General features: G+C 33.3%; 1 long non-coding RNA gene across 3 annotated transcripts; it reads right to left on the minus strand.

Annotated features, from left to right (window-relative positions):
- Positions 1-201: 201 nt before the first annotated feature.
- Positions 202-3,219, minus strand: LOC143633977 (uncharacterized). 3 transcript variants are annotated; one of them, XR_013153763.1, is made up of 4 exons: positions 2,224-3,219; positions 1,341-1,415; positions 425-545; positions 202-341 (listed from the first exon to the last, which is right to left on the minus strand). It is a non-coding gene; the product is annotated as an uncharacterized LOC143633977 (long non-coding RNA). The 3 variants fall into 3 exon arrangements; XR_013153765.1 differs by having other exon boundaries at positions 425-920; XR_013153764.1 differs by lacking the exon at positions 2,224-3,219 and having other exon boundaries at positions 425-920; positions 1,341-1,533.
- Positions 3,220-17,267: the final 14,048 nt, after the last annotated feature.

The raw sequence follows: 17,267 nt of genomic DNA on the forward strand, positions 1-17,267 counted from the left end.
TATACGAAATGCAAATGCACCAAGGTTGCACGAAGAACGCAAGTACAGTCATGTGTATTCCCACTAAACCAAAGGTACTTGATAAATGACAATTAAGATAAATGTATTTGAAAACATGATACCAAAATTCCTGCCACCATCATGATTATTCAGGAGGTCATTGAAGATACTTCGTTCAACAAAAACTTAAAGAGTCAGCCGTATAATCAACTGGAGTAACAACCTTCACGGTAATTCTTTGTTTTTTTCTCATTGTTGTACTCTCGTGGGGCAATCATCAAACAAAAAAGATTTGGTACCCATGCGGCTTTCTTAAGCTGTGTTTGACAACCTCCATCACCCTATAAACATTTTAAAGATAACAATCATTACAGATGCTCATTATAAACAAACACAAGTTGCACAAAAGAAGAAAATGACTTACCTACGACTTCATATTATCAAGCCAATCAGCGGAGCACCCTATTATTTTCTCGGCAGCATCACCAAAATCAGAAATCCAAGCTCCGACACTTGCATCTGAAAACTTTGCAGACCAAGCATACCTGCAATTACAACAATTTAGATTGAAACATGATAATCATAATTAAGGATCTTCAAATTAATTACACTGTCCTCAGTTTCTGACTTATAAAGGTCTGTCATAAATGGTTCGCCTACTGCCTTTTCGGGTTTAACGAATCGAGGGGGTGTACACTCCTACTAATCGACATGTGTGGACCGGGTGCGATGCGGCAATATAAATTGAAACCAACAGTTAAAAAGTATACTTGTAGTGGGACGCTACGTTTAAAAGTATATCTACATGAATTTCAGCAAAGGATTCACTTCCTATTTTACAACCAAGCTTGTACTTTCCGCTAGTTAATCGATTGTTATTCCATCGACGACATCACATCTCTAATTACCGTAGTAGCCATCTGTATAGCATAAGAAAACATTTGTATTCAATGAGTCCTTTTATAATCATTCACATAAAATTATCAGCATCAAACCAGATGAATTTCAATACAATATTACTTCGATTCATCTTTTGAAAATGCGATGCTAAAAACTAAACGACCAGTTCTTCCAAAAAATGCAAAAAAGAACTAAACAATTGATCTAATGAATCAGTGCACAAAAAAAAAGATTGATTTAACGAATCAGTGCACAAAAATGCAAGAAAAACTTAAAAATTGATGAGACCATTACCAACAAAGAAAACGTAAAAAGAATAATTAAAAATAAAAAAGAATTTCGCTTAGCAGAGGACATCGGATCCCTAAAGGTAATAACTGGACTGAAGACACTTCAATAAAAGCTGTAAAAGGAAATTAAAGTGAAGGAAACAAAAATACCATATGGTTGAAGCTTGTCAAATTGCGTTGTGCGACAAAGAGCGACAATGAGTCTTAAAAGCTTCCACCCCGTATCTGCCCAAATCGAGTGTCGGTCGTCAGAATTGAGGATAACTAAATTATGAGAACTGGGATAAGTACACAAACATAAATTAGCTTTTTATAAATAAAGCTCGAACGATCCAACTAAAAGTGAAAAGGTGTCTAACCATGTAATTGAATTTATTATACATCAATTCACAAACAAGAAGCCTTGTTTGATCATGAACACAGGCCACTCAAGATTTTGTTGTGGAAGTATTTAGTTCATTTAAACCCAACATAACTAAGTAAATAGCATACACCAACCCATAAAACCTATAACTCGAATCAGACGCAGATACTTAATCCGTTTCAAATGGTTAAACCCAACATGTTTAGTTAAATGAATCGGGTTTGTCAGGTTGCTCGTTTAACCGGGTTACTTAATAGCATTTTATGCCTAAATTTAACAGATATAAGAAAAATGGACATCAACGTTATAGTTTAGATGTAATTCTTTTATAAGCACTAAATTTCCACTTGTTGTAAACTGTATTTTTAAGCAATAACATGCAAAAAAAGATTAGGTTAAGAAATGAAGTTCGTGTCAATCCGTGGAGAGTAAGAACTCGTTTCAAAAACAGACCAAATCTAGTGGCAAATTAGTAAATAACCAAATACATCAGCTGACATGTTTTAATCTTAAAATTCAAAAGCATCTTACTGGGCTAATTAGTAAATCAAACCAGAGCACCGAATTGTCACAACAACAACCAAATTTCATGTTTAAAAATAACAGAAAACCCAAAAAGATTAGAGATTAACATGCATAAATCAACCAAAAAGTTAAATAATATCAAACCTGAAAGAGCAGGGGTTAGAACACCATCACTAATAGCCATACAAGCCCCAACAAGAGCCAACACAAGCAGAAACCTCTGCAAAAGTCTATGTTTCTCCAATGTTGATTCCCCTGTTTGGTCACTCATCCTCAACTCAAGATCGTTTCCAAAATGAACCCACCTTTACCAACATCATAATAGGAAATAATATATTTATCAAATCCGATATTTCTCTCTACAAATAATATAAAGAAAGCCATGTTACCACTACTCAATCTATCATCTACCTCATTTTCATACCATACATGCGCTGTAGCAGTAATACGCGCGTCACAAATTTAACATATACTGGATCGAAAAGGACTTTAACATTTTTAAATTCTAAGTGAAAAAAATCATTCCGGCCCGCTTTGACCTTCAATTTTTGCCCGTTTATACCAGTTAAGATATGTTTCTTTCACCCAAATAACCCTAAAGGTTAGCAAAAATATCATAGTTACTTAAATCATATGGAGATTCTAAAAAAAGAAAGGAAATTGTCAAAGAGTCCAAAGAACCCAATCCGACCCGTTTTGACCTCCAAATTTAGTCTTGTGCCTATTAAGATATGTTTGCTCACTCAAACAAACCCTAAATATTAGCAAAAAGATCATACTTCATACTTAAATCTTAAAAAAAAAAAATTTATAATCAGTCAACAAACCCAATCTGACCTCCAAATTTAGCCCGTGATACCAGTTAAAATATGTTTTTCACCTTAACAAACCCTAAACATTAGCATAAAGAGCCTAAATTAGACCCGAATTGAATACTAAACATGTGGCCCAGTCCTCGGCTCTAAGCAAAAAATAAACGCATTGTTGTTTGTGCTGGTTTCCCCAACTTTTTTACACACCCTGTAGTGACATGTCACGAATCACGATCCCATGGGCTGCTTCAGGTTCAATAGTCTTACCATCAGGGCACACCTAAATCACATATTTGCTAAAACTGAAACCCGTTGAATGTACACATATTATGAAGCACAAACAATTAATATATTTTTAATCATTTGTAAAAAATGAACGCCCTGCTTGCGGTGCGCGCATATAATGTATATATGTGTGAACCCTCGGGTGGGCAAAAGTAAAATTGCACTAATTTTGACGTTATTTTACTAATCTCGTGAAAATAACGTTAAAAGTGGCGGAAGGTTAATCAGGCATCATGTGGTGGCGTTGATAGCCGAAAGACAAGGGCACATGCACCGATCAGCCGGTGTCCCGATGATTGAGTGCTATGTGCCTTATGTCCAAGGCTTGATGCAAAACTACTATCGAGCCGGGGGTCTCACCGGAAGCAGTCTCTCTATCCCTATGGGATAGAGGTAAGGCTGTCTACATCTTACCCTCCTCAGACCCTACCATAGCATTGCTATTGGTGGGATATACCGAGTACGATGATGATGATGATTTGTAAAAAATGAGTTAAGAAAACAACAATTACTGATGTGTTTAGTCCAAGAGGGTTAACCGGAATCTAATTGGGTTGCAAAACATACCTCATCATAGTTGTGGCGATAAAAATCTGAAACTCTATAAACAAACCAATATCATTTGATATGACTTGACCTGCTCCTATAAGAAAGATGCATAGTTAACACAGGCAAGGTATTACACAAGAATAATAAGAGGTCAGGTCATAGTAAAACTAACATATTGCAACAAAACGAAAAACAATAATACAAACATCACAATTTTCACTCTATGATGAGTAAGTCAAGTTACATGAAAAGAATAGTAATTAGGAAAATCCAAAAAAGGGTAGATCGGTTGGAACAGGGAAACGGGTCAAAACAGGTTTTAATTCATTATTGCTAGATATCCTGATTTATTTTGAGATGGAGTGTGTAACTTTGTCCCCACGATTAAAACAAGTTGAATATATACATAGGCAATCAGAAGTATAATATAAAATGAACTACAATGTTAATAAGAAAGGAAGTATGAGTACCTACAGACTACAGTAATTGGAATAATGGCAATCCAAATATAAAGATTTGTTTACGTTCATTCATGTTAATTTGTTTGTTTCCGTTAATAAATTAGAAATCCAAATATAAGAAAGGAACTTTAACACTGAAGTAACCCTAATTTTGCAATCTTTGCAACTAAATTCAAGTATAATAATTATAACATACCTTAGGAGCCATAAGACTTAAATTCCAACCTTCACAAAGTCCCAATTTGGCCAAGATCAAAAATAGTCCTAATCCAAAAACCAAGGTTAAAATCGGTCCTAATCACCATCATCCTACAAATAAACGAATCAGTCGTAACATACAAACCTGGGAAAGAGTTGCAGCAGCAGCCTCGGCTTAATCAAAATCACAAGGAGAGGGGGGATTTGAAGCTTGCGACCGCTAGAAAGGGTTGTTTCAATTGACTGTAATAACGCATATATGCAATTAACAGTTTCGGTCACGAACGGTTTCCCATTGATTAATGATGAACAACGGTTTCAATCCATTCATGTCGCCGTATTCAAATTCGCCGGTGCAATAAAGTAATTGTTGGAGATTAGCCGGAATATTAACGTGCATTCAATATTACCGAGAGAGAAACACTAAGGGTTGCCAATCTCTATTATATTATATTTTTATTTATATTGCCTTTATAAATTGATTTTAATTCTTTAATATGCCAGGGAAACATGGTACATGGAGCGTACTATCAAAATTTATATACAGGTTTGACAAATATTTATCTGAAAATGCATGTTACATTATAAAGAATGTTTCTTTTGGTGACTACAGTCCTACATACAAGTATGTGGATCATCACAAATATGTCAATCTCTTTCAGAAGTCAACTGTTACACCATGTGAAAATTTTGATGGTGATTTACACGAATTCAAGTTTCAAAACATTGATGCACTTATTGACATGGTTACTAAACCAAACATCTTTGTCGGTAAGTATTGTGTTACATCAAAAAATATATACAGCTGACTGATTAATGAAAAATAATTATAAATCATAAAATTTCAACCTTTTTTAAAATACGGACATCAGTGTAAATATGTACTTAGGGGGTGTATAATTTAAAAAATGTACAAGTAGCATATTGTACAAGTAGCAATGCATATAAATTTAAAAATAAAGGGGTAAAATAGTCTTTGCCTATTCAAAAGTAATATACAATAATGATCCTTTAAATTTAATAAAGTTTTGTTAATATAATAAATAATTACATATTTTCTCCCTAATTATTAACCAACTACCCCACGACATTTTAACGGCCTTAACTTTTTCACACGTTAATATTTTTTCTAAAAAATCACACCATAAAAACGAACATTTTATTATCTTTAATTTGAGTATGGTATTGCTATAGTTTATTATTTTTTTAAAAACTAACATGTTGCATTATTACCGGTTATTACCGGCAATATTACCGGTTATTACCGGCAATGGGTGGGCATGTTCGACTAATGGTGTTGGAACAGGTTAGGGTTGAAATAGGTTAATGCAAAAAAGGTTAATTTAGTTCATGTCGGGATGAGTTTAGATCGAAAGGGTTCTTGTCAAAACGGGCTTCAGGTTAACACATTTTTTGGTCGGAACATGTCCGTAAAAAAGGATTGGGTTAAAAGTAGTTTATTTTAAATTATTGTACATTTCATCTTTGCTTCTTGCTTGTTGCCACCTATTATGCGCGTTCAAGCATCATTTACGTGGATGACATTGTTTATACATACCACGTTACATGCATACTATCGTCGGGTTACGCACGTACAGTTGCGAGGTTACAAACGTACTAACACCGGCTGCGTTTGTGCGTACACCGCTGCATCGCGTGGGTAACTGGCTAGTTTAATTAAATACAAGGGTACAATGGTAAAAACATCAATTTTGTTATTTTGGTAACTATTAATGTATTTTGGAAGTTTCAACTTCACTAAATTATTATTTTATTTCTTTGTTAGTTTGTAAGTAAAAACATTAAATTTACTTTGGATTCATTGAATCCCGTTCATATTTATTAGATCATAACTATATATACTTTTTATTTTGTTTTTAAAACTTTATGTATTTAAATTGTAAATAAAATTCATCTAGTCTTCCATACCTTTTAAAATCAACGTGTCAAATTTTTTTAGATCATCATGTTTGTATCACTCTCAACTCACCGATTTCATATAAACAATCAAACCATTGAATCATTTATCTATCCTTATTTAGTATTTATCCTCAAGTTTGATTTGACTCTCTTGATTTTAAAATAAGCAATTATTAATACCCCAATTCAAGTTACATTCATAATTTGTTTTCCTTTGAATAAGGGACTGTTGTTTTTTATTTGAAGATATTCTAAAATCAGTGATCATGAAATTTTATGATATCATATGTTTGCTTTTATATAATGATTTTATATATAGTGAATGAATAAACTCACGATCCTACGTCATTGAATTGTACTCCACAGATTATATACGACAACATAAATTCAAACCATACAAAATCATATACACCATCAACCTTCAATAAAACATTACTTTCCATCATTTTTTGCCAAACCAAAAAAATGTCAAAACAATCAATTCAAACTTTACATAACCTTTAAAAACATATGTATTCTTTATCCTCATTTGAACCAATAATTTTCAATATATCATATATTCTCTTTCCATGTTTATGTTTGCAAGTAAAATCTTCATCGCATATTTTTTTTTACCTAAGCTCAATCGTTGTTAATCCTACTTCCTTGAGTCCTTTGCAAAACCACAATCCAAATTTCTTATCGTTGCTCCGTATAAGTCTCAATAGTTGTTGATCTTATTTAGTTGAGTATTCTGCAAAACCACAATCACATTTTTTATATATAACTAAACTTAATATGAATTACCTACACAATTTATATCGTGAACCTACACACTCCTACACAAAATATAAGTCTCAATCCGAATTTCTTATCGCTGCTCCGTATAAGTTACAATAGTTGTTGATCCTATTTAGTTGAGTCTTCTGCTAAACCACAATCACATTTTTTATATACAACTAAACTTAATCCGAATTACATACACAATTTATATCGTGAACCTACACACTCCTACGTAAAATACATATTACCTGCTTAGTTGAGTCTTCTCAATAGTTGTTAATCCTACTTAATTAAGTCTTCTGCAAAACCACAATCACAATTTTTATATGTGTAACATCCGACGTTTTGAAGATAATAGATAAAGAAAATTTTATATTTAGTTACGCGTAATTTAATTGTCATCAAATGAATAATAAAATAATATAAAAGGTGGTAGGCTTAAAATAAATGGACTTATATTAATATAGAGTTAGTGAGCTAATGGGCTTAAGGTATAAATATACCTTAAACCCTTAAACCTTATCCATTCTTCATTTTGAAAATACAAGCTCAAAAAACACACACCTTGAATCTAAGAAATTTGCAAGAACAAGTTTAACACGATTCAAGAAAAGAAGGAAAATGCTAAAGATCTATATTGATTAGAGGTATGTTTTAATTTATACGCTCATTAGTTAAGTTCGGCTCGTTATGATTTCTAGATCTAATGGGGATTATAAACTATAAAGATTGGAACTTGGATCTAACCAAGTTAAATCTTGGTTTATAATAATAATAATAATCTTCACCATCTCGTAAAAGAAAGAAAGAAAGGAGCAGCGAAAAAACGGGTATATAATTTAGTTGAATGAAGCTATAATCACACACGTGTACTTGTCGATGGTTAGTCCATGGTGTTGTGGATTGGGAGGTCATGGGATCGAAACTCGGATCTCGCAAACCCTATTTTTAGATATATAGGATGCAGTAGAACTAGTATATAAGTCCCAAACTCGTGTGCGAAGCATCCCAGTATATGGTGAAGTTATCTAGACCTTCTGGCAAGGCTAAGATAGGTTCATTGGTTAGCTTTTGATTAAGGGTTTCAAATGCTTCTTCTTTTTTCGGTTCCCATTCAAACTTAGCTGATTTTCTAGTGAATGAGGTTAACAAAACAACTATTCTAGAGAAGTTTTGGATAAATCTTCAGTAGTATCCGGCTAATCTTAGAAAGCTTCTGACTTAAGTTGATGTATTGGGGTTCTCCCATTTTGTAATAGCTTCAATCTTTGTTCGATCTACTTGAATACCCTTTCATTTACAATATGACCCTGAATTTGAACCTCCGATAACCAAAATTCACACTTAGAGAATTTAGCATACAAATTTTCTTTTCTTATAGTTTCAAGTATGATTTTGAGATGAACTTGGTGATTTTCCTTGGACTTGGAGTAAATAAGAATCTCATCAATGAATACGATAACAAACTTATCAATGTATGGTTTGCATATTCGATTCATCATATCCATGAAAGTTGTCGGAGCATTAGTAAGTCCAAAAGGCATAATGGTGAACTGATAATGTCCATATATAGTCCTAAACGTCGTCTTTGGTATATCTTCTTATTGAACTTTCAATTGGTGATATCCTGATCTGAGATCAATTTTGGGAAAATAGCTTGCTTCTTGGAGCTGATCATACAGATAGTCAATCCTTGGTAATGCGTATTTGTTTTTGATTGTAACCTTGTTTAATTCACGATAATCTATGCACATTCTCATCGAGCCATCTTTCTTTTTAACAAATAGAATCAGAGCTCCCCATGGTAACGAACTCGATCGTATAAATCATTTTTCTAACAGTTCATTCAACTGTTTCTTCAATTCTTTCATTTCGGTGGGTGCTAATCTATAAGGAGATTTGGCTATAGGCGTAGTTCCTGGTATTTAGTCGATCCTAAACTTTACTCCCCTATCTGGTTGAATTCCTGGTAGCTCATCGGGAAAAACATCCTTAAATTCAGAAAGAGCTGGCACTTCTTCCATCTTCTTTAGTTCGGGTTCCTTGGTTACATAGGCCATGAATTCGAGGCATCCTTTACCTAGGCAACAACTTGCTTTATTTTAGAAACTAGGATACATCCCGTGTTACACACATGTGGAAATATATAAAACTTCATACACACACACATGTGTGTGTGTTATACAATTTTAGTAAATTGTCATATAATCTAACATTACTACTATAAGGTATCATATTGTTGTTTTAATTAAAAGAATCCAACAGACAAAGACAAACAAAGAAAAATAACAATTTAAAACATATTTCTAACTTATACCATGAAATAAAAAAAACATATTAATTAAAACTTTATCATCTACTGAAATCATATGTTGTAAACTATGAAGCGTAAACATGTAGAAACTGTAACATAAGTTGTGTGTTATAAAAACTATTTTTATTGAAATTATAAAGCATATAGGTACACATCATAAATAATGCTACAAATATGAATATAACAATGAGATATAACAATTATAATTTTGATTAAAACGTCTAATAAAGCTACAATAAAATCCAAACATCGTGACTTAAACCACCATTTCAATCCAAACATCCATACATCTAGTCCAAAAGTTCATAAATAACTTTCCAAAACCCAAAAAAAAAATAACAAAGTCTCAAAATTTTACAAAAATAACAATGAAGACAATTAATTACCTTTATTACTCAATAAATGATGACTATAACCATTTATTTTGAAACATTATTCAACTTATGAGTTAATGTTTAAAATTAAATTGTTTATTAGGTGGATAATTTATTTATAAAGATTGTATAGTTGGCATCCTATGTGGATAACCTATTTAAATGACATGTGGAAAAGATGTATTGCTTTAATAGTATAGTAAGATTATTCCAACTTTTACCTCTTCTTTAAATCCAGTTATACGAATGATTTTGTTACTGGGTGCTCGGATATCAATTGCCTTATCATTACATAGGATATGAGCTTGGTTTGTTGATAACTAATCCATTCCTAAGACTACATCAAAACATGCCAATGTCATAGGTAACGATCGTACAAGTATGACGTCATCAGCTAAGGAAATTGTTGCATTATTTAAAGCTTCAGTTATTCTAATCAATTTCCATTAGCGGTTTCTACTTCATAATAATTATTTAACTTAACTAGAGGTTCATTTAATAGACTACATAATTTATAATCTATAAACTCTGGTTAGCACTTGCGACAAACAAAACTCTAGCATAATCATTATTGATAGGAAACGTACCGGTGATCATGTTCGGTATATCCGCAGCCTTCTGAGTATCGAGCAAGAAGATGCACACATTTCCTTTCTTGCCATCCGAATTGACACCACTTCCACTTGCACCTGCTGCTTTTGTTGCTGGTTTCTTTTTCGGACACTCGGTGCTAAAGTGCCCATTCTCCCCACAATCAAAACAAATCACTGTCTTTCTTTTATAATCAACCTCAACATGACCCATCTTCTTTTGCAAATGATAGTGTTTATGGGTCGTTGGCACCTCCCATAGTGCCTCATTCCACAAGTTTTGCAAATCGGGCTAGTATCAGTAAACTCCCCTTCTTTCTTCTTCTCAACCTTTCTTACTTTACAGACTTCTTTCCATCATCCCTCTTCTTTTCATCTCTATTCCTTATCATTCCATCCATCAAATGACAGCTAAATCTATAGCGATTCCGTTGTAGATGGCATGTGAGAATGGACCAAATCACGTATTTCTATTGGTAGTCCGTAAATATAATGAGCCGCTCTGTTGAATTCAGGAGTGAGTGAGTGACTAAATGTGGAATGATCCTACAATATTCAAGGAATTGGGTGTTGTATTCTTTGAGATTTGTTCCTACCACTTTATGGTTTCATAACTTTGTTTGAATTTGATACACTTCATGGATCGGGCAAAACTTCTTTAGAATCATTTCCTTGAATGTCTTCCATTCAAGATTGTACAAAATTTCCCTACTCTTAACTTCGATAAGGGTATTCCACCATTCTAATGCCTCTCCCATAAACATCTGGAAGGTATGCTGAACCTTTTTTTTCGATACACTTACTGATTACTATAATGGATTCCATTTCCTCCAACCAAGAGAGGGTAATGTGACATTTGTCAATTTTTATTCGTATTCGTATTTGTATTTGTATTCGTTAAACCGGCATGTTATGTCATTTCAATAAATTCGTGTTTGTCGTTTATCATTTAATATTAATTGCGACGATTTATCGTTCATTGTTTATCTGTTTAGTTCAAGTAACGAATCTTCGAGCTATAAAAGTCTATAAAATAATCAAAGTTAAAACCTATCGGGTATAAAATGTAAGAAATCTAAAGATATAAAGATATAACAAGTTTTAACTTAGTTAAGTATATTTTTAAAGTTCAAGGGTTAAAGATTAATAAAGTTTAAAAACATTTTATATATATTAAGAAGTACGAGGGTGTAAAGTGTAACAATGAGATTTAAAATATATTATAATATTAATAAGAACCCTACAAGCCGCCACCCCCCTTCTTCCCCACGTTTTTCCGGCAGACCCAAATTCCAGCGAACGGCAGAACTTCCGGCGACCGTTAAAACATCTCAAAACGCTCTTTTTAATCAATTTTAATGATATAAACTTGTTTCTCCATCATCTTAAAGCTTAATCAAGTCTCATTACGCGTATTAACACCCCCAACGTTCGGATTCAAACCTCAAACCGTTGGAATAATATTAAAATCTCCATAACTCGAATTAATCATCCAACGGACCAATTACAACTATAAATAGCACCCTAATCTTCTTCTAAATGTGCTACAAACATAAAATCACACTAACAAACTCGTTAATATCATCAATATGTTCTTATATAATCGGTCCCGACCAACTCATCGTTCACTCAAGTATCAACTTTTACAAACCCAAACCGCTCGTTTAAAACTCGCTAAATAATTATATAGATAATATATATATATATATATATATATATATATATATATATATATATATATATATATATATAGTGTCGTTGTAAATTTATAAATTCTAAATCAACAAACACTTATACTAGTAATCATACCGGTAACGACAAACTCCTTAAATATTATTAATCTTGTAAATAATATTATAATAATAAATTGATAAAACCCGTTAAATTAAATGTTAATACACTTAAAAATGTGTAACAAAATACTTATAAATAAAAACGTATGAACTATAAAACCGACATTTTATTCCATCAAATTAGTTAGTAATTCTCTTGTTCTTATTATTTCTAGCTCGTGAGATTCGATCGTTTGGTTTCATATAACGCGCTTTCGTTCCATCAAGTTTGTCATCCCAATTCAAAGGTGAGTTTCTCACACCCCCTTTTTTTACTCTTTTTTATTTTTGGGGGTAACATATATGTCGTATCCAAACCCTTTTACATATTGTTTCTTATTACAAACTACAATTCGCATCATGAACTTGTGTGTTTACTTGTTACTTGCTCAATTATTACGTGCATGGATTTCTTCGATAAGTATGATCATACGCCCCCCTTTGCACTCATGGACCATTGTTTCTAGTGGAAAAGGGACTCCGATTTGAGTACGTTGGTGCACAATCCCAACTGGAAAATACCTTCATTTATTCTTTACACTCAGGACCTTTGTTTCTAGTGTAAAGAACCTTTATGTGCTTTTCACATGTTTTCATGGAACTGTATGGTTTTTATGTTGTATTTAAACTGTGTGAACTCACCAACTATTAAGTTAGTTGACATTATTTTATATATATGTTACAGGTACCTTTATTAGAGGATGAAACGGATGAAGTCACTAGAAGTTAGGTTATTTAAATAATAAACAAAAAGACGTTTGTTTTGTTCCTTTCTCTTTGTATTTGTTCATTTGATAAACTTGTGTACTTGGGATTTGAATGAATTAATGATATTATTGTCACGAAATAGTGTCACATGTGTTTTTGGCAATCTGTACGTCACACCCGGGCATATTCCGCTAAAGCCGGGTGTTACAGGTAACAATCGCTCTTTTATCAACATGAAATTCTTTTGGGTTATAAACTTTAAAGACCTTGAAGTCGCAACCCTCTCGAATTTTGAGTTTCTTTGTTTTGTCACGAAGCTCATTTTCGGCAGTCGAGCTATGATAGATTTCTTCTTCTTTCTTTTCAAATTCTTTCTTAATAGTTTCTTTCTTTTCAGTTTCTCTCTTAGTTTCTCGGTTTGATGTACCGTTTCACTTTTACTTCGACCAAGTCTTTTGTTAGAATGTGAAGCGCTTCTACTTGGATCATTTTTCATTAGATCTGCCAGTGGATATACGGGTTCCTTAATTCACGAATACCAAGAACATATTCATTCGGTATTGCTCAAATGTTATCTTCAAAAGATTTTCTTTGTTGTTAATTTGGACTTCGGGATCACTGTTGGCTTTCTCTTTTCTAGACATACTGTAAATGAGTAAGACAAGGACTTAATTATAGGGAAACACATTGTTCTTATATTACATTATTTATGATACATGAAAGAAAACATAACAACAAACAACGATTCTTAATAACTATGTTGTCCTTAATCCTTAATCCATTTCTTATCAAGACATTTCATATTGTCACACTTTTTGATGATTTTCTTTCCAACTTTCTCATTCCTCAGCTCATCCATCACTGCATTTGGTGGGTTTGGATATCCCATAGGTGCATATGCAGCTGGGAAGAGATATTTGTTCTTCCTTGGGTATAGATGTGGGTTAGCAACATAGGCGTGCGTTTCCTCGTCATGAATATTATTTGTATAAAATTTCTTGACAAGACTAGCTTCTTCCCAAATTTCATTAGCTTGTTCAGAACTTGTGGGTATTGGTCCTAAATATGGGGGAAAATGAAGAATTTCATTTTCTTCGTTTTCTTCTTCTTCTTCTTTTGGTTCTTCCTCTAGTTCAGAGGGATCAGTGATTGGCGTATGAGATGGTATCTTCTCATAGGGCATAATGACCCTCATTTTTGGTTTTTGACTGGGCAGGTATAGTTTGTGAAGCTTGATAATGATAATTTAGTGGTGGTGATCCAAAATGCCATTTTCTTTGATCGGAATGACAATCCATCCAGCTTGATAAATCAGAATTGGTTTCTTGTTTGAACATACTTTGAACTTCAAGTTCTTTAGAAGGATGGTACGGTGGGATTTCTGACGGATGATATTGTGGAATGTTTTTGGTAGTGTTATCAGATATTTCCATTGGCATTTGTTGGCTTCCCGAGAGATATACTAGTTGACTCCCATAGGGTAGCATCGGAACTATTAGTTGTTCCTGACCAAGGGATTTTGTATAATAACTATTGTTGCTTGCCATGCTATCGATTTCAGCAAATTAGGTCAAAAAGTGTGACATATTGGTATCAGAGCCATCGGTTTTAGCGAGGTAGGTATTAAAATATTAGTACCTAAGCTTTAACCTTAAAATTATTATTATTATTATTATTATTATTATTATTATTATTATTATTATTATTCAGTAGGGATAAGATAAGATTGGTAATCTTCTTATCCCTAAATCTAATTAGTGCAGATGTCTTACATAACTATCTTGGTCATAGACGTCTAGGAGCTATACGATCTAAGATAACACCTATTCGCGAACCATCTGACATGGCAAGCAACAATGGTTATTATACCAAATCCTTTGGTCAGGAACAATTGATAGTTCCGATGCTACTAGGGGAGTCAACCAGTATATCTCTCGGAAGCCAACAAATGCCAATCGAAATATCCGATAACACTACAAAAAACATTCCACAATATCCTCCGTAGAATTCCCACCGTACCATCCTTCTGAAGGACTTGATGTTCCGAGCAGGTTCAAACAAGAAACTAGTTCGGATTCATCAAACTGGATGGATTGTTATTTCGATAAAAAAATGGCATTTCGAATCACCACCACTAAATTATCAATAGAAAGATCCATAAACTATAGCAGGGCCTAGTCGAAAACCAAAAATGAGGTCATTATGCCCAACGAGAAGATACCATCTCAAATTCGAATCATTGATCCCTCCGAACCAGAGGAAGAACCAGAAGACGATGAAGAAGCTAATGAAATTTGGGAAGAAGCTAGTCTTATCGAGAAATTTTATACAAATAATATTCCTGACGACGAAATGCACACTATGTTACTAACCCACATCTATACCTAATGAAGAATGCATATCTCTTCCCAGCTACATCTGCACCTACGAGATATCCAAGCCCACCAAATGCGGTGATGGATGAGCAGAGGAATGATAAAGTTGGAAAGAAAATCATCAAAAAGTGTGACAAAATGAAATGTCTTATTAAGAAATGGTTTAAGGATTAAGGATAACATAATTATTAAGAATCGTTGTTTGTTGTTGTGTTTTCTTTCCTGTATCGTAAATAATGTAATATAGGGACAATGTGTTTCCCTATAATTAAGTCCTTGTCTTACTCATTTACAGTATGTCTAGAAAAGGGAAAGCCAACAGTGATCCTGAAGTCCAAATTAACCACAAAGAAAAATCTGTTGAAGATAACATTTGAGCAATACCGAATGAATATGTTTTTTGGTATTCATGACTTAATTAAGGAATCCATAAATCCACTAATAGATCTAATGAAAAATGATCCAAGTAGGAGTGCTTCACATTCTAACAAAAGACTTGGTCGAAGTAAAGTGAAACAGTACAATCAATTCGAGAAACTAAGAGAGAAACTGAAAAGAAAAAGTAGAAAAGAAAGAATCTGAAAAGAAAGAAGAAGAAAGCTATCATAGCTTCACTGCCAAAAATGAGCTTCGTGACAAAACAAAGAAACTCAAAATTCAAGAGGGTTGTGACTTCAAGGTCTTTAAAGTTTATAACCCAAAAGAATTTCATGCTAATAAAGGAGCGATTATTACCCTGCGTTGGTTGGAGAATGGAATCCATTATTAATCTGTAAGTGTACCAAAAAAGTAAATGTTCAGTATACCTCCCAGATGTTTAAGGAGAGGCATTAGAATGGTGGAATACCCTTATCGAAGTTAATGGTAGGGAAAATTTGTACAATCTTGAATGGAAGACATTCTTGGAAATGATTCTAAGGAAGTTTTGACCAATCCATGAAGTGAAATTCAAACAAAGTTATGGAACCATAAAGTGGTAGGAACAAATCTCAAAGAATACAAAAACAAATTCCTTGAATATTGTAGGATCGTTCCACATTTAGTCACTCTTGAAATCAACAAAGTGGCTTGTTATATTTACGGACTACCAATAGAAATACGTGATTTGGTCCGTTCTCACATGCCATCTACAACGGAATCCGCTATAGAGTTAGCTGGGTACTTGATTGATGAAATGATAAGGAATAGAGATGACAAGAAGAGGGATAATGGAAAGCAGTATGTTGGAGGAAAAGTAAGAAATGTTGAGAAGAAGAAAGAAGGGGCGTTTACTTATACTCGCCCGATTTGCAAAACTTGTGAAAGGAGGCACTATGGGAGGCGCCAACGATCCTTACACACTATCATTTGCAAAGGAAGACGGGCCATGTTGAGGCTGATTGTAAAAGAAAGACAGTGGTTTGTTTTGATTGTGGGGAGAAGGGGCACTATAGCACCAAGTGTCCAAAAAAGAAACCAGCAACAAGAGCAGCATGTGCAAGTGGAAGTGGTGTCAAGTCGGATGCCAAGAAAGGAAATGTGCACGTCTTCTTGCTCGATACTCAGAAGGCTATGGATATATCGGATGTGATCACCTGTACGTTTCCTATCAGTAATGCTTATGCTAGAGTTTTGTTTGACTCAGGTGCTAACTAGAGTTTTATAGATTATAAATTATGTAGTCTATTAAATGAACCTCTAGTTAAGTTAAATAATCATTACGAAGTAGAAACCACTTATGGAAATTTGATTAGAATAACTGAAGCTTTAAATAATGCAACAATTTCCTTAGTCGATCATGTCATACCTATACCGATTGTTACCCATGACATTGGTAGGTTTTGATGTAGTCTTAGGAATGGATTAGTTATCAACAAACCCAGCTCATATCCTATGTAATAATAAGGAAATTGACATCCGAGCACCCAAATAAAAAATAAAAAAATAATAAAAAATAAAAATAAAATTAATAAAATAAATTAAAAAAAAAATAAAAAATAAAAAATAAAAAATAAAAAAAAAATAAAAT

The sequence above is a fragment of the Bidens hawaiensis genome, unplaced genomic scaffold (genome assembly GCF_021521415.1).
Source record: "Bidens hawaiensis isolate Kalapana, Puna unplaced genomic scaffold, B.hawaiensis_p1.1 tig00006961_1, whole genome shotgun sequence".
NCBI classification, from domain to species: Eukaryota; Viridiplantae; Streptophyta; class Magnoliopsida; order Asterales; family Asteraceae; genus Bidens; species Bidens hawaiensis.